At 33.8% G+C, this 23171-nt stretch overlaps 1 protein-coding gene across 1 annotated transcript in view; it reads left to right on the forward strand.

The window, feature by feature from the left end:
- LOC124642900 (sex peptide receptor) overlaps window positions 1-23171 on the forward strand; it is a 299614-nt gene that overhangs the window by 220940 nt on the left and 55503 nt on the right. The window contains exon 5 of the mRNA XM_047181648.1: window positions 13647-13678. The gene's annotated coding sequence lies outside the window, so the exon portion shown is untranslated. The remainder of the gene's footprint in view (window positions 1-13646; window positions 13679-23171) is intronic.

Genomic DNA, 23171 nt, shown 5'->3' on the forward strand with positions numbered 1-23171 from the left:
TGATGATTTTCCATAAAAAAGATGTTATATTAATTAATTGGGTGCATGTCTATATCTATTTAAAATTCAAAGTATAAACTAAGTGTGAGGTTTTATCTGGGTCATATTTATATTAATTTTCTCTCAATAACTGTAAATTCTAAAACTTCCCTTGGTTAATCATGGGATTTCCGAGGCGAACGCGAAGAACTTTAACTTGATTCAAGGTCAAATGTCAAATTCAGTGGCTTATTGAATGCCCTTGGATTAAAAATAAACATAATTTTTAAAAGTCACTTTGGCAATTAGAGTTTTGAACTTTTTCAAGTGTTTAAACTCTTATCCGTTGCCCTACACACCATTTACAACTTAGAAAAAAAAACATCAATCATTCGAGAATGTTCGAAAATTTCGATGAAAATAAATGGTTTCGCAACATGGCCGCCCAAATGCAATTTCTAAAAGTCATTCTATCTATTTTTAATCTGTATTCTGTCATGCATGTTGCTACAACGTTGATACCTCAGTGAGTTTTCAATTTTATTGTTTTAAAAGGTTTTAACTAAAACCTTTATTGATTTTTATACAGTTAATTTGTAAAACGTACTACGTAGATTTAGTAAAAAATATAAAAATAAGGTGTATTAGAGATTTCGCAAAAAAATAGGTAATGGTTTTATTGGGATTTGTAAAAAATGGCTTACATTTTCAAATAAATATATCAAGATTTCAATTTACAAATTGATCAAAGAACTTATTTTTCAAATAATTCTGAACTTATTTGGTGACTTTGGTTAAAACGAAATACATTTAAATAATTCCAGCGAAACTAAAAAGATCATTTAGTGTCCTTATCATGCGTAGATAATACCTATAATTATTTCGTATAAGCATGTGTAAACAGTTACAGTTCTCTTATATTATATTTGATACAGGCAGTTATCTTAGGTTAGGATGCTTTGTTTTGTAATTCACTAACATAGTAATTAAGTAAAAATTGTTACTAACAAAATGAGTCATGGTCACTTGAATAAATGAATCCTAACTAATATTATAAATGTGAAAGTAACTCTGTCTGTCTGTCTGTCTGTCTGTCTGTCTGTCTGTCTGTCTGTCTGTCTGTCTGTCTGTCTTTTCTTCACGCCTAAACTACTGAACCGATTTGTGTGAAATTTGGTACAGACATAGTTTGGAACTTGAGAAAGGACATAGGATAGTTTTTATTAAAAAAAAAATAAAAAAAAATAAAATTTATTCCGGACATATAGCGCCATCTATTGGTCAAACCAAAAATATGCCGGAAGTCACTATTCCATGCGAACGAAGTCGCGGGCAAAAGCTAGTATTATTATAAATAAGTTACGTTTATAATTATTAGAACATAATACGTAAAGAATTTGAAGAAATAATAAAAAGTTGTGATTTCATAACTAGGTACTTTTTTTCTTTATAATTTTTTCTATACAGACTTGATATTTTAGCCTTCATGTACCTCTGTCTACCCAAAATCGATACTTTTGACTCGATTCTACCCGTAACTTTAAACCAGAATCCTAAACAAAAAACTCCTCTGTACCTCGTAACCAGCCATCCAAAACATGGACCATTCACGGAATACCTTTTAAACAATTATGTTAGTTCAGCCCGGTGATGCGTGGCCCACTATCGGAACCATGGAGAACAAAATGACTAACGGAGGTGCCATAACGGAACATGTCATAAGAAAGTAGCGCGCCAAACTGTGGGTGTTCGGGGAACGAGGAACGTTACTATCTTCGCCCTTAATAAGCCTTCTTTGGACCTGATATTTTTTTGTAATAGGTACTAAAAATCGTTGACTGATGTCTCAAAGAAACCCGAACGCCTCGTTATTTCAGTTTTGGTAATGCCCACTGTACGTATTTGACCTAGCAGAAGGCGCCTTACCTACCTGCCTTATGGCATCTCCGCTCGTTTTTCCTTACTCCGTGGTGCGGCCCGTTGATGCGTGATGCACTATCGGACCAACCCTTTGAGGCTTTGTAGTTTCGGCGCGCTTTTTTGAAAATAGAATTGATTACACGTCATAGACATTTTTGTAAGTTTTTTTATGAAAAAGGTTGTTTGTTTTTTTTTTTGTTGACAATTTCAGTGGGATTGATTTATTCAATGATATACATACAAGTGTTTACAGGATTAAATAATGTATATCAAAAAGACGTATCTACATGATTAGTGAGGTTGTAAGATTAAAGCATATGAATTCAACGATACATCAATTACCTATAACTTCTTCTTCCTCCGAGCCTTTTTCCCAAACCATGTTGGGGTCCCAGTTACCCGGGCAACCCAGTACCCCTTGGTGAGACTGGTGTCAGACTTACTGGCTTCTGACTACCCGTAACGACTGCCAGGGATGTTCAATGACAGCCGGGACCTACAGTTTAGCGTGCCATCCGAAACACAGTCATTGGTGTCTAAGATATACTTAGAAAGTACATACAAACTTAGAAAAGTTGCATTGGTACTTGCCTGACCTGGAATCGAACCCGCGCCCACATACTTGAGAGGTTGGTTCTTTGCCCACTAGGCCACCACGACTATATTAACCTATAATTAATTACCTATTTCTATTTCTATAAAAAAATGGGAACTTACGCTATTTTTCTTACATTCGTCCTAGGTATAGAAAAATGAACACTTTTTTTAAACACGCGAGATTCCGCATAAAAAATTGCTAGTGTTCACCTTCACCTATTCAGGACGAATGCAAACATTCAAGAACACTCCTTTTGAACCTCACTTCATGCTACAACGCAAGGTAAAATAAATAGTGCTCCATTGAAAGAGTACACAGTATGAATGTAGCAAGAAGTTAAGACAGGACTAGTACAAATTACCTACTAGGCAAAATGACACTGAAAATGTAACAGAAATACAGTTTTATTTTCCTAGTTTCTTCCTTTTAAATGATGTTTATTTCTTGTTCTAGGTGACTTCAGAAAATCTTGAGACCGGCTTCTATAAATAGGTATCTAACCTTTTCCTAAGTCTGAAAAATACTATGATGAAAACCGGTTCCGCCTACCGTGAGATGGCGCGTAATCGCGCACAAATGTACATACATACATTAAGAACATCCTTTTTGGAGTCGGTTAAAAATCATCGCCATATTAGCTATAGAAAGCCCACCGGTGAGTATCAAAAGGACCGTTTACACTCTAAAATATCGTTGTCAATATCCAGTATGTATTGTATCTAGTGGTTGCTAAACACAACTACAAACTAAAAACAACTTTTACAAGATACTCCATATTTAAATCTACCTCAAACTCCAACAGCACAACTTTTAAAAGCAAGCATACATTCAAATTCTACTAAAATATTCCTATACAAACGATAAAACTGTGTTCACAGATAACATTTACCGCGTGAAACTGTGTGCTACAAACTTACGTATAACGGATCGCAACACTCCACTATCTGGCTTCAAGTTGAAATTCCCTCGCGTGAAATGAAACGTCGCAGCCATAGACTATAGAGTGCTGTTTCAATGGCGGCAAGTTTTCGTTTTGTGCACTTCGGTTCTAAAAGTTGTGATGGTTAAGTGTTTTTATTATGATCTATGTAGTTTCAAGAAATATTTTATTTATTTTAAAACGTATTAAATACTAAGTATTAGTGCAAAAAAATATTGGTAATTCACCCAAACAATAATTTTATGCTCATTGATGAACGTGATTGCGTCTTACTAGACTATTAGGTCCAATTTAACCAACAACATAACGTTTTTTTTTTTTCTTAAAACAACTGTTTAAACTTGAAACGTGACAATTCATAGTAATTAATTGTTTTAAGAAAACTGACGCTTACGTTATCGGTGAACTTGGTCCTACTAATAATATCTAATCTATAAATCGCCTAAAGAACAATGTCAGACGTCCATAGTAACTTAGGCTCAATAAAAATATTTCATGTACAGTGAAAATTCTTACAGTTTTTTGTGTAGTTTAATGTCAGAAGCTTTTCTATGTTTTCCACTTTTGCATTGAACTTCTCTAAACCAAATTATTCCAAATCATTAAAACGAAAAACCTGAACTGAAACAAAATAATTACTTATTAATATGATATTTTTTTTTTGGAAAAGTTCTAGATAACAATTAACTATTTTATAAGTTAGTATTTTATATGTAAATTATTGTAGTAAAGAATTTTGTGTACGTGAGAATTCAGTTTTAAAAGTTGATTGGGTGGGCCGAAACCTGACATTGTTCTTTACGAACTAAATAAAAACCAACAGCTCCAATATATAATCATACATTACCGAATAAACGAAATAAGAGGATGAATTTCAAGAGTTATTAGACACTTTGTTTTACGGCCCATTAGACATCGAAGTTTTTTATAATAGGTACGCCGTAGCCACGGAGAACCAAATGACTAGCGGAGGTGCCATAACGGAAAATCTCCTAAGAAAATAGCGCGTCAAAATGCGGGTGTGCGGGGGACGAGGAACGCTACTGTCTTCGCCCTTATACGCCTCCTTTGGACCCAACCATTTTCTGTTATACCAAATTACGTTGACAGATGTCCCAAAGTACCCAATTAGTTCAATCGTAACTGATCGTTTTAGTCATGCCCACCGTACGTATTTCACCCAGAAGAAGCCACCTGACCTACATGCATTATGGCATCTCCGTTCATCTTTCCTTATTCCGTGGGCATAGCTAATGGGAATTCAGTAAAATTTTATTCTCATTGGGAACGATAGCTGGGCAAAGTTATAGTATGAAGATTTTTATTCGGATTGTAAGCTTTTTTGCTCGCTAACGAACCTTAATGTTTGGAACCGTAAGTTAAGGTGAGTAAAATTTATACGGAATGAATGTTCCACATTTACTATCGTTTTCTGGTTTTTATCTAAAATTGTTACATAAATAATTTCTTCGTTATTTGTAAATAACTTATTTAAACAACCTATAACTATATAGGTTGTTTAAATAAGTTAATAAATTAAATAAATGCTTTCTTAAAAACTGGGAATCACAGTAGTAAGTATATTGTCAGCGATACGTAATTCAATCGAAATGGGAAGGTTATGATTTGACTGGTCGTTTCTACACTGAGAAAGACGAACCTTCGACAGTAAAATGTATAATGTAAGTACTATTTTATTTTCAACACGTGTCCATGATACACGATTAATAAAACTCCCATATTTTATTCATCATCATCATCCTCCGAGCCTTTTTCCCAATCATGTTGGGGTCGGCTTCCAGTCTAACCGGATTCAGCTGAGTACCAGTGCTTTACAAGAAGCGACTGCCCATCTGACCTCCTCAACCCAGTTACCCAGGCAACCCGATACCCCTTGGTTAGACTGGTGTCAGACTTACTGGCTTCTGACTACCCGTAACGACTGCCAAGGATGTTCAATGACAGCCGGGACCTACAGTTTAACGTGCCATCCGAAACACAGTCAATGGTGTCTAAGAAATACTTAGAAAATACATACAAACTTAGAAAAGTTGCATTGGTACTTGCCTGACCTGGGATCGAACCCGCGCCCTAATACTTGAGAGGTTGGTCCTTTACCCAGTAGGCCACCACGACTATTATATTAAAACTCCCATATTTTATTAACGTAATAAAATTGTTTCATCGTTTCTAGATTTTCTGATGACGATCACGTCACAGGAACTTTATCATGTCAATATAAGTTAACAAAAAACCCTTAATGTAACACTTAGCTTCCAAAAAGAAAAATTGATACCTATCATAAAAATCGCCCTCGCTGTTCTTGAGTTATAATAATTATCAAAGAGAAACATAAGCGAACATGAAAATCCGAAAATAAGACTGTTGGGTTTTTGCGTCAAGACTTCTGAAGAAGAAATCAAAGTACATAGATAAATAGTCTGGATCCTAAGAGAGACATAGGCTACTTTTTATCCGACTGCGGAAAGTAGTTCCCTAAAAACTAATTTGGAATAGCAGCAGGTACCTAAGTAATAACAAAAATAACCCACCATTATAACATAGTAACAATAAAAAAAAAACAAAAAGTATCAACAATCGTGTCCAATACACTAACGTTGTATATTTTATCACTTCTCTAACTTCATCACTTAGCGAGATTCGGTTCACATCGAGTCATACTCAGATGATTCAATCTACTGGAGACGCCATGCCTTTCCCTTCTGCTAAAGTAGGAAAGTGACATTTATAATCGCGTGTGTATCAAGTTTATGCTGGTGCTTGTCAAATATGTAAATGCATTAGTAAGTTAAGTATTTGTAGTTAGTCTTTAAGGTCTCTGTGGTATCTGTGGGCCAATGTTGCCTGAAAAAATATTTTGTTTTTGAAGCCCTGCGCGCGTAAAAGGCGCTTTAACTCAGGCGGATTTTTGTCGCGCATAGCATTTTTTTCTTCAGTAGTTGTCAATTGTGTGCTGTCACTCCGAGCACGCCCATAAGATTTGAGCTATAACACTCAAAAAAACAAAAGGGGAAATCTGCTAGTGTGAAACATGTGTGCTCTATAAACGTGCAAACTTTTTACATACAAAGTGCTTATAGCCTCTCCAGTTAGTTTAACGATCTAAGTACCAAACTAACTTACGTACAAATCGTTGGTGCTCATCTAAAATTCTGAACAGTTTAACAAAATGCTCTGAGTTTTATCATCGCGACACGTTGGTGACGCAGCTGGTTTTTTTTTTATAGCCGACATTAAGGAGGTGTGTATCTTGTGGAAGAATAAGTAAGTACTTAAAAAGATTGTAAAAAATCCGAGGTTTGGGGTGATAAGGAAATGCAGTGTATTTACGTGTGTAGTCAAGTTTTTAAATCTTCGAATTAGATTTTTTTGAGAAGTTTTATATTACGTAACGGCAAAATGGGGCTAAGGAATTAGAAATGGCTTTTTTCAATTTACTACAATTTTCAAATCTCTTTTAGCATTTTATACCAAGCAAAACAAATGATGACATTTTATCTGAATCTCATTAATTTTAACCCAATTTAGCATACACATGAAATCAAAACCCAATACATAATATTTCAGCCATAATTACAAAATCCGAAACAAACACATTAAACATGTATTTTTACTCAAAATGAACTGCAGTTATCTGCCTACCCTATAATAAATTCTATCTAGGGATTACAATTGGCATTATATTGCATTCCCACACTCGGACTGTGCACATTGAAATGACAGATTAATTAGGCTGGCAACACCAAAGATTTATTTCACCGGTAAACAAAGGTAATCCCGTGAAAATCACGCAACCATTATAAAGCTCAGTCGGGAAATATTCTGATTACCTGCTGATTGCTATAAGCTATCCATCCATTTTTATACGATTAGAGATTGCAATTTGACATTATTTATATAGAGCTAATGTCAAAATTCAATTTCTAACACACAATTTAAAAATAAAGAACTTTAAAAAGAAAATGTAAGTCCTTAATTAAAAATGTGTTCTCTTCTAAATTTAAAATTAAATACTTCACGTTCCGTGCGTAAGTTCTAAATTCAAAAATCTGCTTTCAATAGTCGGCCAGCCTGAAGTATTTTGAATTATATTATATCTTTGTTAGGATACAAATAGCCATTTTCCCGCGGTTTCACCCGCGTTCCGTAGGAACTACTGCCCGTACCGGGATAAAATATAGCCTATGTTAGGTACTCGGAAAAAGTGTAACTTTCTAACAGTATAAGAATTTTTCCTTATATTTTTTTTATTTTTTGGGTAGAAAAAAAAAGTGTTTCCTTTATTATATTATATTGGTATAGATAAAAAAGTTTACATTCATTATTAAAGAGAGTAATAAACCAAGGATAAATTAATTATTTAAGCCTGAAACACCAAGTTCTACAGACTCAACATAATAGATATTTTGTAGGTAACTTAAGTACGAAGATATAAAAAATGTAAGTACTTAAGTAGTACTTTTCGAAGAGAGAGAACGAATAAATTATTCATAAAGTTTACGCACGAATTTATTTCTGAATTTACATCGTCTCACATTTTTTATGGTTTTTTAATGTTCCATGAAATTCAAAAGGAAGTAAACTTTATGTTACTGCCAGATTTTTTGGTTGACTGAATCTGATCGTAGGCGTTGTAAGCAATAAAGTGGTCCTAGATTCCATTCTAAGTTTAGACAAAGCAAATTATTTAGTTTAAAATGTAACAGATTGTACAGTATAATATATGTACTTATATAAGTCTGACACCAGTCTAACCAAGGGGTATTGGGTTGCCCGGGTAACTGGGTTGATAGGGCAGTCGCTCATAGTTGGGAAAAAGGCTGGGAGGATAATGATGATAACAGATTTTACGGTAGATGTTTAATTGTTTAATCTCTGATGGCACAGATATACACTTTATTACATATAGTGTGGAAAGTAAAAACTAAAAGTAAAGTAAAAGTAAAGTAGTGAAAAGAAATAAAAACTTTGAATTTAAAACTATTTAAAATACATTTGAAAAAATATCTAATTGAGAGGTGCTACTATAGCTTGACAGACTTCCTAAACACCTATCTTCGGCCGTTCAGAGAATGCGTTCCTGACACCTATCAGTTAGTCACGACTAGTGATGGGCACAACATAACACTGAGTTCGTTACCGTTCCTTCAAAATGAACCGCCGCATTATTTTAAGATTATTTTCGTTTTAAATTGGCGGAATCATTTGTTTTATATTTTAGTTATTTAAGTGGAAACCAAAAAAAGGTAATATTCATATAATAAAATTGTTTTATTTATTCTTTGTTACAAGTACATTGAATTGAATGTGCGAACAGAATATTAATCAGACTCCGATTTGCTTGAGGAGGTGGTGTCTTCATCATCATCTTCGCCTACATGTATAATTATATTATTATCAATAACAGAATCAATCCTGATATCTCGGTCTAACAAAAGCCGGGTAATCAAATAAAAACAGATCGAAAACACTTGAAAAACGTGGTCTATGCGCACGAAACGACAACGGACGACTGTTTTAGCGTCACAAAATGGCGGCCCATAACGCCATTTGGGGTTACCATTTTTAATCTAAGTATAAAAATGCGGTTTGGTCATAGTTTTATTTTTATATTTCATAAACGTTATAATTAAGTCTTATAGTCCATTATTTTCCAATTCTTAAAAAGAAAATCAAAACGTATTATTTTATATTATAACTGTATAAGAACAGATTACGATACTTGCCTGTTATTTTTAGCACAGCACTACAAAATATAAACCGCTGACATAACCTTGTAATAGCGCAGTATAGATTTAGAAAAATATTGTTTACCAAGTTATTTGACACTCAGTTTGGCACAAAATTATAACATTCATTGATTATTGATATAATAATGTTGTTTTAATGCTCCTCAATTGTTAAAACGGTAAACAACCAGCAAAAATATTTTTATCGTAACTGCAACGCCATTGCAAAGTTACGTCGTCAGTTCAATCGCGACGTGTCAGGAACGCATTCTCTGAATGGCCGAACTATAATATTATGATTTTTTTTCTTTATCGATTATAATTGCATTATTACAATAATATTTGTACGCTGTTTAATAACGGCAAAACATGATGATTCTTATTTATTATACCTTTAACACCTTGTATACTCATGTTTTACAAATAAAATATCTTTTATCTTTTTATCTTTTATCTTTTAAAATCCCTTATCATCTTTAACATTTTAACCTAATTTACCATTACAATCCATTTCACAAGTACATCCGTTGCAGAAACTTTTACATAATATAAATATCTATAAAATAAGTCCGTTGCCACGATTATTCATCTATCCACGATGAACTCAAGAACCCCGATTACAAAATTTGTACTCATATACAGAAGGTTTAGATACATGATCATACTTCAGGCGTAGCCAGAGCAATCTGCTAGTTAATCAATAATTGCAACAATTATATTACGACAATATCTTTTACCGCTACTCTTAGGAAATTGCCCGTCATTTTTATATGGCAAACAAGAAGACAATGTGTATCTCTTCCTATCTTTTATCTTTATTTCTGCCAAAGATAACACACACTGTCCGGGTATTATATGAAAGATTCACATCACGTCTAGCCGTTACCTTTTATGTTAAGATTGCGTTGGGACATCAATATCTTGAGTTGCTGACGGAGACAAAACGGTCAAGTCCGAATCTGACATGAAACATTCCGTAGGTAGGTCCTTCGAGGTTGAATAGAGGAAAAACACCAAAAAAAAACAGATTTCTTAAATTTGAACATAGTAGAAATTACTAGAAATAAACACTGACACTTTTAAATACATATTTATTGGTATGGCAATTCATGAAATACCCCACTGTTGATTTACACGAAACGTCAGTCATCATCTGCCGAGCCTTTTTCCAACTATGTTGGGGTCGGCTTCCAGTCTAACCGCATGCAGCTGAGTACCATGTTTTACATGGAGCGACTGCCTATATGACATCCTCAACCCAGTTGCCTGAGCAACCCCTTGGTAAGACAAAAAAGCCACAAAATAACTACATATAATACCTACTACACATACCTAATACTAGTCAAGATACTCGGAAAAAGCAATGGAACCCTTGTCTACCCTTCGGTTACGGAACCCAAAAAAAATACAATATCTATTTTGGAAGTCCTTCAAAGTTTCTGTCCGTGTAATTCAATAAATATTTTAGCGGACCCTAAAACCTGGATCGTATCCTCTTGTGTCAGAATAGGTAAATTACATTTTTGGAATGCCTCATATACCCTTAGGCAAACTTATCATAGCTTTTGGGACCTTTACATACTTTACTTTTTATAGTAGAGAAAGTACTAGCCAACATATTACACTATTTGGGGAAATATGGGTACCCAGTTTTTAGTGTCTTATAACTTCTTATATAAAAAATCTTCTTGTAGTGTTTTTTCTACATTGTTTTATTATGTTATCAAACATGCATTTGAGTTTTAAGTTTCAAACCTTTACATGCCTTCAAATTTCAGAAGTTGCCTACAACTTTTCAGGGCTAACATCATCAAAGCTTTATGTGAAATCGGTTAAAAACATGTTTTTTTTACTCTTATAAGTAGGTAGTAAATTACAAAGGAATAAAGACAGTAAAAATACTTTTACACTTAAAAATATTCAGGTATCAAAAGTGATCTTTTTTAACACTCCAGGGTACTATCGACTTTTAGTACCCCCAAAAGTGCCCTGATTGCTGAAATAAAAATCCTACTAAAAAAAGATAGGTTTATAAAAATTCAAGGCACTCGACATTAATAGAAACTGAAGCCTATAAATTTTCTTAGGCCTGAAAAATAGCTGGAATCAGCTAAAGAATATAAAGTAGTTTAATTTGTTGTGTTAGAAAAATATCTTAATTTAGGTCGATAGTTTTTTTTTTGGTCAAGGATTTAGGGTCTAATGCTGGAAAGTTGGGACTTATGACTTACTAGAATATAACAAGTTATTACTAGTACTACTTCTACTTTCTAATGTAGCAGTTAGATATACGATACTCCAAAGTAAGATTATTAAATAATCGACCTTATTGTTTTCAGTCTCGATACAAATCCAGACTACCTTATAGTTTCTACTATCGTGAACGACCTGTGACCCGGTTAACCCGGGTACCCCTGGTAGGATTGGTGGTCAGACTTCTGACTACCTGTAACAACGAAGAAAGGGTTTAAAAAATTAGTTCGCAGTGCCTCTAATAAAAGTCATTTTTACCTAAACTTCTATACTATATAATTTAGTAAAGAGGAATAATTTTTTTTTTGTTTGTTTGTTTCCTAAAGGTTTCAATACTGAACCAATTTGAAAACTAATATAGCTATATTTTATTTCCAAGACTAAACTATTTCCAGAATTATTTCCAAGTAATATAGCTATATTTTTTGTCCGAGTCCTGGGGCCCGATTCTCCTAAGTTAATAATGTCAAAATCGAATAGAAATCGAATCGCAATATGATCGCAATAGCAGTTTTAACCATATCAGGCATTCTGCTACTAATAAAAGACCAATCGTATTCGATTGACATTTGATTGGTGTGCGATTGGTCTGCTATTTTGGTGATTTTGGTCAATACGGTAGTTTGCTGTACAATCATTTTGCAATCGTAAATCGTTTGCAGACAAAATGATTCATTATTGAATGACAGAAAAGGATAAAAACGTTTATTTAAAAAAAAAATAGCGGAATGCCACATACGTTTCAATCGTAATCGAGTCGGGATTGGATATCAGTCGAATCGAGTCGAACGTGAATCGTATATTGCTTAAGTAAAATTAGGAGAATCGGGCCCCTGGAAAAAACTCCACTGGGATGCGGGTAAAACTGCGGGGAAACATCTAGTTTCTTATATAAAAGAGATACCAGTTATATCGACAGACAACATACAAATGTTAGAGGTATCTTTTATGAAACGTTTTCAATGGAAATCTTTTGTTTGAAAGAACACAAAATAGAGCACGAGTTTGCAGCGCATTATTATAAAAGGTGTAGTTGCATTTATTTTTGTTGAATGTGACAAAAATGCAGCTATGTTGACATCATTACTTTTCTTAACCGACTTCCCAAAAAAGGAGGAGGTTCTCAATACAGACTTTTTTCTAGGAACACATAATGAAGTGTTAATGACGCTATGGCTAGAAAGAATTTCAGTTGTAAGATACCTTCTGGCAGGGAAGTATGGGCCCCAAATAAATGGGGTAAAGGCAGGGTGATGATTATGAAGACGTAGTAACTAGTATACTGTACAATATGAACATAATTACTGTTGAAAACATACCCGATATACAAAACAGACAATGATGTACAAGTACAGTCAATGACATACAAATTATAGTCAAGACAACACTTACACATTTCTTAAAAAATACCTAGATATGCAACATACAAAATATGATAATTTCTTTCTAAACAGTATCAAGCATATAGTTTAATCTACATACTTATAATAGATCAGTCTCTGTCTTTGACTAATTCCCAAACCCTTCACAAACCGTATAAAAAAGTCTAATAGAAATTTATTTTTATTTCCCCTTAGGTACGCTCATAATGGGAAATTTCAGCGTAGGCTATGGGAAATATGGGAACAGTTATTAGTTCTTAACAAAAGAAGCTCAGCTTTTTATTAGCGTCTAGAGGGAAATATCGCTTCAATAGAACCTTATATTGTAGTTATATTCGCGTTATAAAAAGTGGGAAAAATGAGTAAAATTAGGTACTTGGTGATAATAGTGCTGGCTTCTAGAAATGTCAAAGGTTCTCTATTCAGAGGAAACACAGGCTATTTTGTCAGGGCAGGTGCTATTTCTGGAATCAATCAGCTCTTTTTTTCTGAATATAGCCAAGAAAGACAAGCTTAACGTAACGTTTTTTCAGCCCAATCGAGTACATATTGAGTAAAACATTTAGAGTTTTTTTTTTTTTAATTTACTAACGTTTACCTAAAACATTACCATTAAAACTATTCCTATCCCTAAGAACAAAACCCTTAAACGTTATGCTTTCAAAAATATTTTAATATGCTTCTAATTACGCTTCCCACCTTTCAAAGTGCAATCAAAACAACGTTGCTCATCTTTCGAAACTATGTTAGCAGTTCCACGAACTAGCTTCACAAAGAGTTCAGTTTTAATAACAATTATCAAATCATCTTCTGTTTTGTTGCAGGAACTGGCGTGAAAACTGTTAACAATTAACTGGTGAGTATCTATACATATTTTTTACTCACACTTAGCTTAAAAAAATACTACTTAAAAAAATAAACATACTTTAAAAGTAAACCAGAATATAAAAAGAAATCAAAACCAGATTGCACTAAACAATTCAGCAGACACTTAAATTTTTATAGCATTCCTAACACGAATCATTTACCATTCCCAATCCGAACGGGAATTTAGAAAAAACGTAAAAAAAAACAAATTCCCATCGCGCCCAAAACGAACATCTAAAACCGAAAACTGGAAAAAATCCACAGTTACTGTACTGTGTAAGACCAGTTAACATAATTTATGTGGTTTCCCAAGAATTCCAAATAAAATATTTACTATTCGTCTGTCGGGAAGATCGTAAAATGGGAATCGGAATTAGAAAAAAACCGGCCAAGTGCGAGGCGAAATCGCGCACGAAGGGTTCCGTACCATTATTTATAAAACGGACAAAAAAATCACATTTCTTGTATGGGAGCCCCCCAAAATATTTATTTAATTCAAGTTTTCAGTATTTATTGGTATAGCGGCAACAGAAATACATCATCTGTGATTTCAACTCTAACTATCACGGTTCATAAGATATAGCCTGGTGACAGACGGACGGACGGACGGACAGAGGAGCGAAAACAATAGGGTCCCGTTTTACCCTTTGGGTACGGAACCCTAAAAGCTACCGAATATTGAATTAGGAACACAAGATTTATTGAGTAGTTTGTTTACAAAAGAGTATCTATTATTACGATTATGTGGGGAAAGATTATGAACTAAATGTTTTTTCTGGTCTTTAGAACACTTTGTTCTATTTTAAACTTTATTTTTAGTGAGTTAAAGTCGAAAATGTAAAAAAATGCAAGAGTGAATCCGTCGTAAACTAAGTTTTTGCATTAAAAACTTTGCACTACTAGGAATAAAGTTCGAAATGGAAAAACGTGCTTTGTTTGAAACGTTGGATTTCGAGATAAACCCATAAAGAAGTTTATGGTAGTCAGTGAAAAGCTCGTGGATCAGATCACCTGAACAAACTGTAGATAAAGTTTTATTCAGTTACGTAGTTATACACTACTTATCCTTACTAATGTTATAAATGCGAAAATAACTGACTGTCTTGCTGTTGCACTTTTACGCCAAAACTGTGTAACGAATTTTTAATTAAATACATATAGAACAGAAAAAAAAAATCCGAATTGAAATCCTCCTTCTGTTTTGATAAGCCGGTTAAAAAGAGAAAAAATTTAGACTACTTTTTAACAGGGTGCCACGAGTAGTTTCCTAGGGATGCGGGTGTGAATGGAACCTAAAAATATTCATGCAGTTTCTACTTCTAGAATTTATTTTCTGCTGCATTATCCTTAAATCTGATACCATACATTCACACAGGCGATGCCAAAGAGAAACCTTGTATAAGACCGTCAAAAGAACTTTAGCACAAAGGCAGGCTAAATACCTACTTCACTTAATGACTTTCAACGTTTCAAAGTAAAACATGTTCCTTTTAAATCCAAGTTTATATTTGTGTAACAGCGCTTTCACGGGAGCGGATTTTCTGCTCTTTTTTTTCACGCGAATACTAGTGAAAACTAACAATTGACAACTAGCAGTACGAATAAATGATGACACTTGAAAACGCTATTTTTTTTTGTCCTGCGTGTAAAAAACCTTATCTAACCTACCTTAACTAGAAAGGCCTATCTGCTGGGGAGTTTGTTGCACCACTTTTTCTTCCCAGCAAAATCACATAGGAAGTGGTGAAGGGTGGGCGTTTTGGTCGCGAGCGCGACTGTTATGAGGCCTCGATTCGGATCGTGTCGCTTTGTGAGTTTGTGCACTGTAATATGTACCTATGACCTGCGCAGCTGGCTGATCTCCTTATATTAGAACAGCCGCCGTGGCCGAAATCGGCCGTGGACATACTACATACAATATTAGTATATATGAGAATAAATTTTAGTGCAATGACAATAGTAAACACGTTTATCCATATTATATTATATTTATAGTAAAGCTACAATATTTTATAATCCGCAAAACCAACAAGATGGCGACTTGAATTAATTTTCGAACTTAACAGCTTAACCATAAAGTAGATCGAAGCCGATATTACCTATTAAAAAGTTTTCACTCAATCTCAATATTTTAATGTGTTTTGTAAATATTTGGCAAAGCTTTTATATCAAAAGATTTATGAGAGCAACATTTTGAAATCTTATCGAGAATCAAGTAAAGGTTTTTCGCAGTCATACTCGTAATTTTATAACCCCACTTTAAAATATTTTAAAACCCAAATAAATATTATTTTTGATTCTTCCAATAGCTAAGTTTAGTAAGTAGGTCATACATATCATACTGTTGTAATCCTGCGTCCTACTAATATTATGAATGTGCATCTTTGTAAAGTCCTATGTATGTACGTATGCAGTAATCCCTACAGCTCCTAATACCGCACACGTATAAATAATAAGGCAAACTTTTAACCATATGCGGTAGTTCCTTGGGACGTGGGTAAAACTGCGGACGGAAGCTATTATAGAAAGGCAGAATACACATAAACAGAGAGTGTACTGATGTAAGTACATTACGTTATGAAGATTTTCTTCTTTTGTGCCTGTAAAAATTACAATGAAGCCCACCCACAAAAATACGTCACATTATGCCTCAACATCTCTTTTAAGCAGGGAAATCATCAAATTCTTGCATCAGGAAGAATTAAGTAAGAATCACTTATTTAGGTAAATAAAGTTTCACGACCACGCTCTGTAGATCAATTTCACAAATAAAGGGTACTTAATACTGTATTGCCAACCTATAAAATTAAAATACCCTTTAAAATCACTTACGTCTAGAACAGGGCAACATCAACGGTTTACTTCATACTCCTTTCTTCAGCAAAAGGTATTCTTGTATTATACGTAGTTGTCAAGCGCAGAGTTTGTTCGTGACTCCTTTGTTTCATGCGCGCCTAGTACTTTCAATTATTCAGGGAACATGTTTTCAGTAATGCTTGGTGAACTAGAAAACTTGATGTTTTGAAACTAGGTTTTTTTAAGTTATTTGGGTTAGTGATTTTAAGAGAGAATAAATACTGCTAGATCTATACAAATATCAGAGAGCTGAAGGGTTTATCTGTTTACTTAAATCTCAGAAAGTAGGTACTAGTCCGATATGATATCATATTTCTTCATAATATATACCAGAGAGTTGAGATCTAATTAAACCGTGCGAAGCAGTATGAAAAAGTTTTGAAACGAAAGAAAAGTAGAATAGTGTCATTTACCTTTACAGCATATTATTATAAACTTTCCGCTAACCCTCGTCATTAATTGATCTATTCTCTTTAACACTTGCGAAAATCATAACAATTTAGGCGTTAACTACAAAACCAGTGTATGTAACCAAAACTAATCCGGTGTTATGGTTACTTAACTTCACCAATATAGTCGGCATAGTACAGAAGAGTTATCTACTACTAACCAGATAGATAACCGTAGCTTTTAACTACTCGATTAGATAAAAGTACACAAAATAAGTGATTTCCTTGAACTAGGTACTTTGTCATTTATACGAAGGCATGAATGAAGGTCGAAATTCAAGTCTTTTTTTTGTAATACACATCCATAGAAACAAATAAACTTTACCTTTTAAGTATTTCTTACCTAGTACCGACGAATAAAAAACGACTTAAAAATAAGATTTACCACAAAAATGTTAACACCCAAAAATTATTTGACATTTCCTCAGTCAAAGAGTTCATCTTCACAATGTACTCCACTAAACCCTAATTTAAAGACCTTATTTCATAAAAAGGGTCCTTCCCATTTCGTGCGGATCCCATTGGCATCGCAGATGCAAGTAATAGGTATGGAGTCGGTCTAAGTATATGAATTATTAGCAAGGGTCAAATGAAACGAGGGACAGATAGGAATAGGCCTTCGTGGTTCATCAATAAATTTTGGTAAAATGATCTCTGGTAAGGTCTTGGGTAGTTTATGAGTGCTAAGACCTAATATTTTAAGATATTACTGCGGTATAGTGCTTGATTTGGTCGTTAAGATTAGACAAGAATATTATGTACTAGATTTTGTCCGCGTCTTGGAAGAATTTCAAAGACAAAGTGGAAAGAAGGAGTAGCCTATCTCTGTCTCCATGATACCAAACAATTCAGTGGTTTAGCAGTTTTAGGGTGAAAGCGGAATAAACAAACTCACTTTCGCACTATACCATTGGAAGGAGTAATCAGTTTGTGTAGTTGAGAGCTCGTAATTAGAATCGTTCTCTGTAAGATTAGGTTTTTAAAATTAAACTACGAAATGACTGCGACACAAAACGAAGTTTCTTCAACATGAAAACTACCGAAACGGCAATAAAAATATAAGTACGTATTAAACGCTCTATACCTTCATACATACTGCCTCGCGTCGACTGTCACCAAGCATATTGAATTCTTGGTAATCCTCGATTCAATGTGTTTGCATATGAATATATGATTGATGAGCGCACGAGAGAAAAGGCAAATATAGGAAAATTCCTCTCTTACAACAAATTTATAGTTATATTATAAACGTGTTAGTTTCGATGTGTGTATGTTAGTAACTCTCACGCAAAAACTATTGAACGAATTTAGATGAAATGTGGCAGCATTATAGCCGTGAATAAAAAATATACTTATTTAATATAGACTTATTTTAATGCTGCTGTTCTGTTGTTTCATGAAGCTGTTATATGCGATTCCACCCGTATTCCGAAAGACCCACTTCCCGTACTCGGATAAAAAGTAGCCTACTTCCTTTCTCTCGCTCTGTAGACTATCTCTGTAACACCTTTTATTTACATATATCGGTTCAGTAGTCTTGGCATGAAAAAAAAGACAGATAGATAGAGTTTCGCTTAAGTCTGTAGGTCTTGATTCAGTTATGTCCATTGCGCCTACTTCTGGTAAATGTAGGTGTGAAAACTATTTAAAGTTCCGAAAAAACAAAAAATTACTACAAAATATGACCTTTAAATAACAAAGGTTCACTACCTTCCTCACTTTAAAATTAAAATAAAAGACCTTTCCCTGACATTACCTAGATACAAACTGATGTAACCTGGCCTAGATTAATTTACTACAAGGTATTAAAATGTACATCAACATATGACTCGAATTAATGTACCGTGGCACTGTTTCAGACGTTATAATTATTTCAGCAGGCTTTATTGGATTTTATGTAAACTTAATGTTATATTTGGGTAGATTTTTAATGTTAAATGGTACTGTAGTGGAAAATTCCGTTCATCAAATGTCATGTAGTAGAAATGTTGTTAGTTATTCGAGTTTGTTGAAACGCACTAATCTCAGGAATTACTGGAAAGATAAAAAATCTTCCGTTAAACATTTTTTTGCATTGAAATATTTGTAGGATTCGACAAATGTAATTATTCAGTGATTTATCTATTAACCATATCTATTGTTTCTACAAGAAAGGGGAGAATTGTTTGTTTGTAGACTCCAAAACCACTGAACCAATTTGAAAAATTATTTCACTGTTGGAGAGCTACACCCTTTCTGTATAAAATATAGCATATGTTACTCTATATTTGATCCCGGTACGGGCTGTAGTTCCAACGGGACTCGATTGAAACCGCGAGAAAATGGATAGTCAATTATTATTTCACAGTTCAATCGAGTAGTCACACACATACCCAAGTTTCCAGATTATTTCCTTAGAAAAAGTAATTCCCATTTACTGGAAAAATGGCTGAAATGGGAATTGATTGTCGTTACTTCGGTCAGTGACAGCCGCTTTTGGGAATAACATACATACATATGATACGAGTATATAAATAATGTTCTGGATCGCTGTATCTAATATATTTGTCCTCGAAATTATTTTAGGATAAAGAAATGGGAATAAATGTTGGGAAAAGGGATTCTTTTGGGAGAAGGAATAAAATATTCAGCATTGTTTGTGGTATATGTTTTTTTCTACTCTTATGGTATTTTTACCCGTGTATCGTCTGTGTTTAAATAAAATGATATCACTAACCATTAATAATGTTGAGACCAGATGAACCAGCATGATCAAACTTGATTTTAACATATTTTTAATAATAATAATTAGTCCGAACGCGGAAAATGTTTTATCAGTCGAACAAAATTTGGAAAGTTACACTGGAAAATTTGTAAAGTCCTCTGAAAAATTAAGTAAAAGTTGGAGTATTTTTTTCAATGAGATTTTTATAACGAACTTTTTCATAATTTAGGCGGGATATCATCTGGCGGGTCAGTGAGTAATTAGGTAATATTTCCTCTTGCTTGGCTAATGGGAAAAACGGAAAAATAATTCCCATTTCCTGGAAAATTACCACTTGAGTGAAATAGAAAATTAAACGTATGCTTCAATATACATACAGTTTCATGTAACAGGGTATTGAAATTCAACGGCTATGGGAAATAGCCTGACACTGTAAAAGCTGAAAAATTTCTTTAAAAGCTAGTTGAGTGTAAAACCTGGGATACTGCTTAGGTTAAAACTGGGATAAAACTTATGTGGTTTCTGTACATCGGTGCGGCTGTTACTTAGTTACGAGCCAACTTATGACTCAAGAAAGGCTGAACCGTTTAAGCTAAAAACTACGAGGGGAGATGCTTTTGTGACTACCCGGTGACGGGAGCCAGTTATTTCGGGACGCGGGTGAAACCGCAGGTGGAAGCTAGTTACATTATAAAGGACTGGATGAATAAATGTGGTGTCTACCCACAGACTCAGGCATATTGTACGGGACAAAAGTTATTCTTTATTGTAAAGAATGCTTTGTGAATGTGGCCACAAAGAAACGAAATGATGGATAGTATGACAGAATGCCAGAAAGGGATGTGTAAGTAAACAGTTGTTGGCGAAAATAGGTTTCTTTTCAATTCAATTTAATAGGCTATTTGTAGAAAAATACCTAGTTTTACTACTACAAAAAATATGGTTCCTAAGCAAGTAGAAAGTTCATAAAAATTGTCATTGAAAAATTAAGTTTGTAGAGATTTTTTCCCATTATTCCCAAGTATATCTAGCCATGGTTTGGAACCATGTAATAGTTCGTTGCTATGGAAACATGTACCTAATTAGTTCGCCGTTTTATTTGAGCTTACGAAGATAACTCTATATCAAAATATATTTCTGAACTTCGATAACTGATAGTAATCGACTATTAAAGTATAAATTTTTATAAAGAAGTTTTAACCTCTTCCACGCTAAAACTACTAGATGAATTTTACACGGGTGAAACTGCGAGTGAAGGCTAGTGAACCTAAATTACCACAAAGGATCATGTTGCCAATGCCAATGCCAAAATCAAACTAGACCACAATAGAGACCGGAACCACCAGACACGAACCAAAATCCAGACACCTAAGTCCTCGAAGCTATCATAATTGGTGGTCACCGCAGTCTAGCACTATGTTCCAATACCTGAGTAGCAAATTGGTTAACTGAAAGTTCTATTATTTTGATTAAATCAAATATTAAAGGTGTTGTAACGAAGGAATATTATGAAAATTTTTGTGCAAGAGTTATTTACTTAAAAGTTACATTAATATTACACTTCAATGTCGTAAAATTTTAGTAATGAAAAAAATAAAGGTCATAATAATAATTTTATAATATTTTTTTTTTTTTCGTCGGTTTCGTGTCGCCATTTCATTAAAGTTGTTTCAAAAGGGCTTCAGCGTGTTGGCTTCGGCCCCACGTTCGCCTCCCAAAAATCCGGGACCCTGTAGTCCCGAGGTCTGGAAGAGACATACATTTATAATAATTTTATATAATTTTATAATATGTAGGTAAGTTATTTATTTCTACATTCAATAAAACCTTATCGAAATTATTTCAGCATTTTCGCCATGAAAAAAACACGAGAGTAACTTTCCCATTTCACATTAAGTAAAAATAAACAAAGATACGCTATCTAAACTATAGAAAACAAAAGAAAATGGTAGCACAATCAATCTTCCTAACTGTATCTACGAAAATCCTATTTCACGAAGATATTTAAAAGCATTAAACTCTAGAATTTCACGAAATAACCGTCTTACTGTAGAACAATAATTCATCATTTAGATGGCACAACTATTTCTGTTTTAAAGTAATATAAAGATACCTGGTTTCGCAGAATTGTCTAGAAATAGGCACGAACGTACACACCCACATTTTCATTTTATCTTTGGCCAATTTTCCTTATCTTTTTAGCTCTCATAAGCGTTTTTTTTTTTCCTTTTAAATGTCATTAAAATTGTCCGTCATGTATTGCTTATAGACATTTTGATTGAAATGTTATAAATATTTGAACGAATGGCAGTGCTTTGAATACATTTCATGGAGTTAGGAGAGTATTTATATAATAGTATAATGTAATACTGCTCTTACTTAATTCAGGCTAATAAATAGTGTAGGTAAACCAAATAAATAAATCAGTTTTTTTTTTAAATTAAATTTCCATTACATATTACTAAGTATGGGAATCGCATCCTAAATATGTTTCAATTAATATCAAAAAGTACGTAATTATACATATAATATTTTCATTTAAACTAATTACATATGTCTGTTGATTATTCTGTAAAATAAAATATAATTATGGTCACCCATCATTTTCTTTCTCAGTACCTATATCATACCTACTTCTCAAACAAAATTGGCATAGCTACATAGTATATTTACCTATCACTCAACCAAGAGGAATGTCATTTAAAGTTTCTGACCTTATCAATCGTCCTTCGAAGATACCTGTAGGATACCGTAATTTCGTGAAATGGAAACCTTCCATTTTCTCCCGTTGCCACGGCAACCGTTGCGTTGACAACGGCGGTAAAGAATGCGACTGGCTGTTTTCTTTAACAAAAGATATATCAATCTTTTGAGAGGATTCGTATTGTCATATGTAGATTTGTAAGGTAAGGTAAATTATATTATTGTGTTTTTTTCTCAGTTTAAGTTCCCTTTTGTATGAAAGTAGCAGTTCTTTTGTGCGGTTTCATTGACGACGTAAAATATTTTTTTGCGACCAGGATAAAAAGCAATCCTAGCATCGCGGTCTATTGTAATTTTAGTACTCATATTTATAAAAAACTACATAGTTGTTCGACCACATCCAAAATCCAAAATTTTCCGAAATTCAGACTAAAAAAATGCCTATTTATGTCCTATCTCAAGGTTTAAACTATCGGTGGGCTGTGGGATTGTTCGAAAGAGTTACCGCGGCCATGGTACATAAAAGGCCTACGACGGAACATGACAGTTTTTAGTCAGTTATGGCCTTACTACAAAAACTTAAACCCCTGTTTTACACTTGTCTAAAAAACTTTTGGCTGCAAAATGGACCACATGGCAACGTCATAATTTGTCATTTTTTTAGACATGGCATAAACTGACGTTTGAAAGTTTTTGTGGTAAGACGGTAAGAATCTGACACTCACTCACCGCTGCTAACCCACAGCGGGAGGGGTCATTTGATGATTTTT

The sequence above is a fragment of the Helicoverpa zea genome, chromosome 26 (genome assembly GCF_022581195.2).
Source record: "Helicoverpa zea isolate HzStark_Cry1AcR chromosome 26, ilHelZeax1.1, whole genome shotgun sequence".
Taxonomy (NCBI): Eukaryota; Metazoa; Arthropoda; class Insecta; order Lepidoptera; family Noctuidae; genus Helicoverpa; species Helicoverpa zea.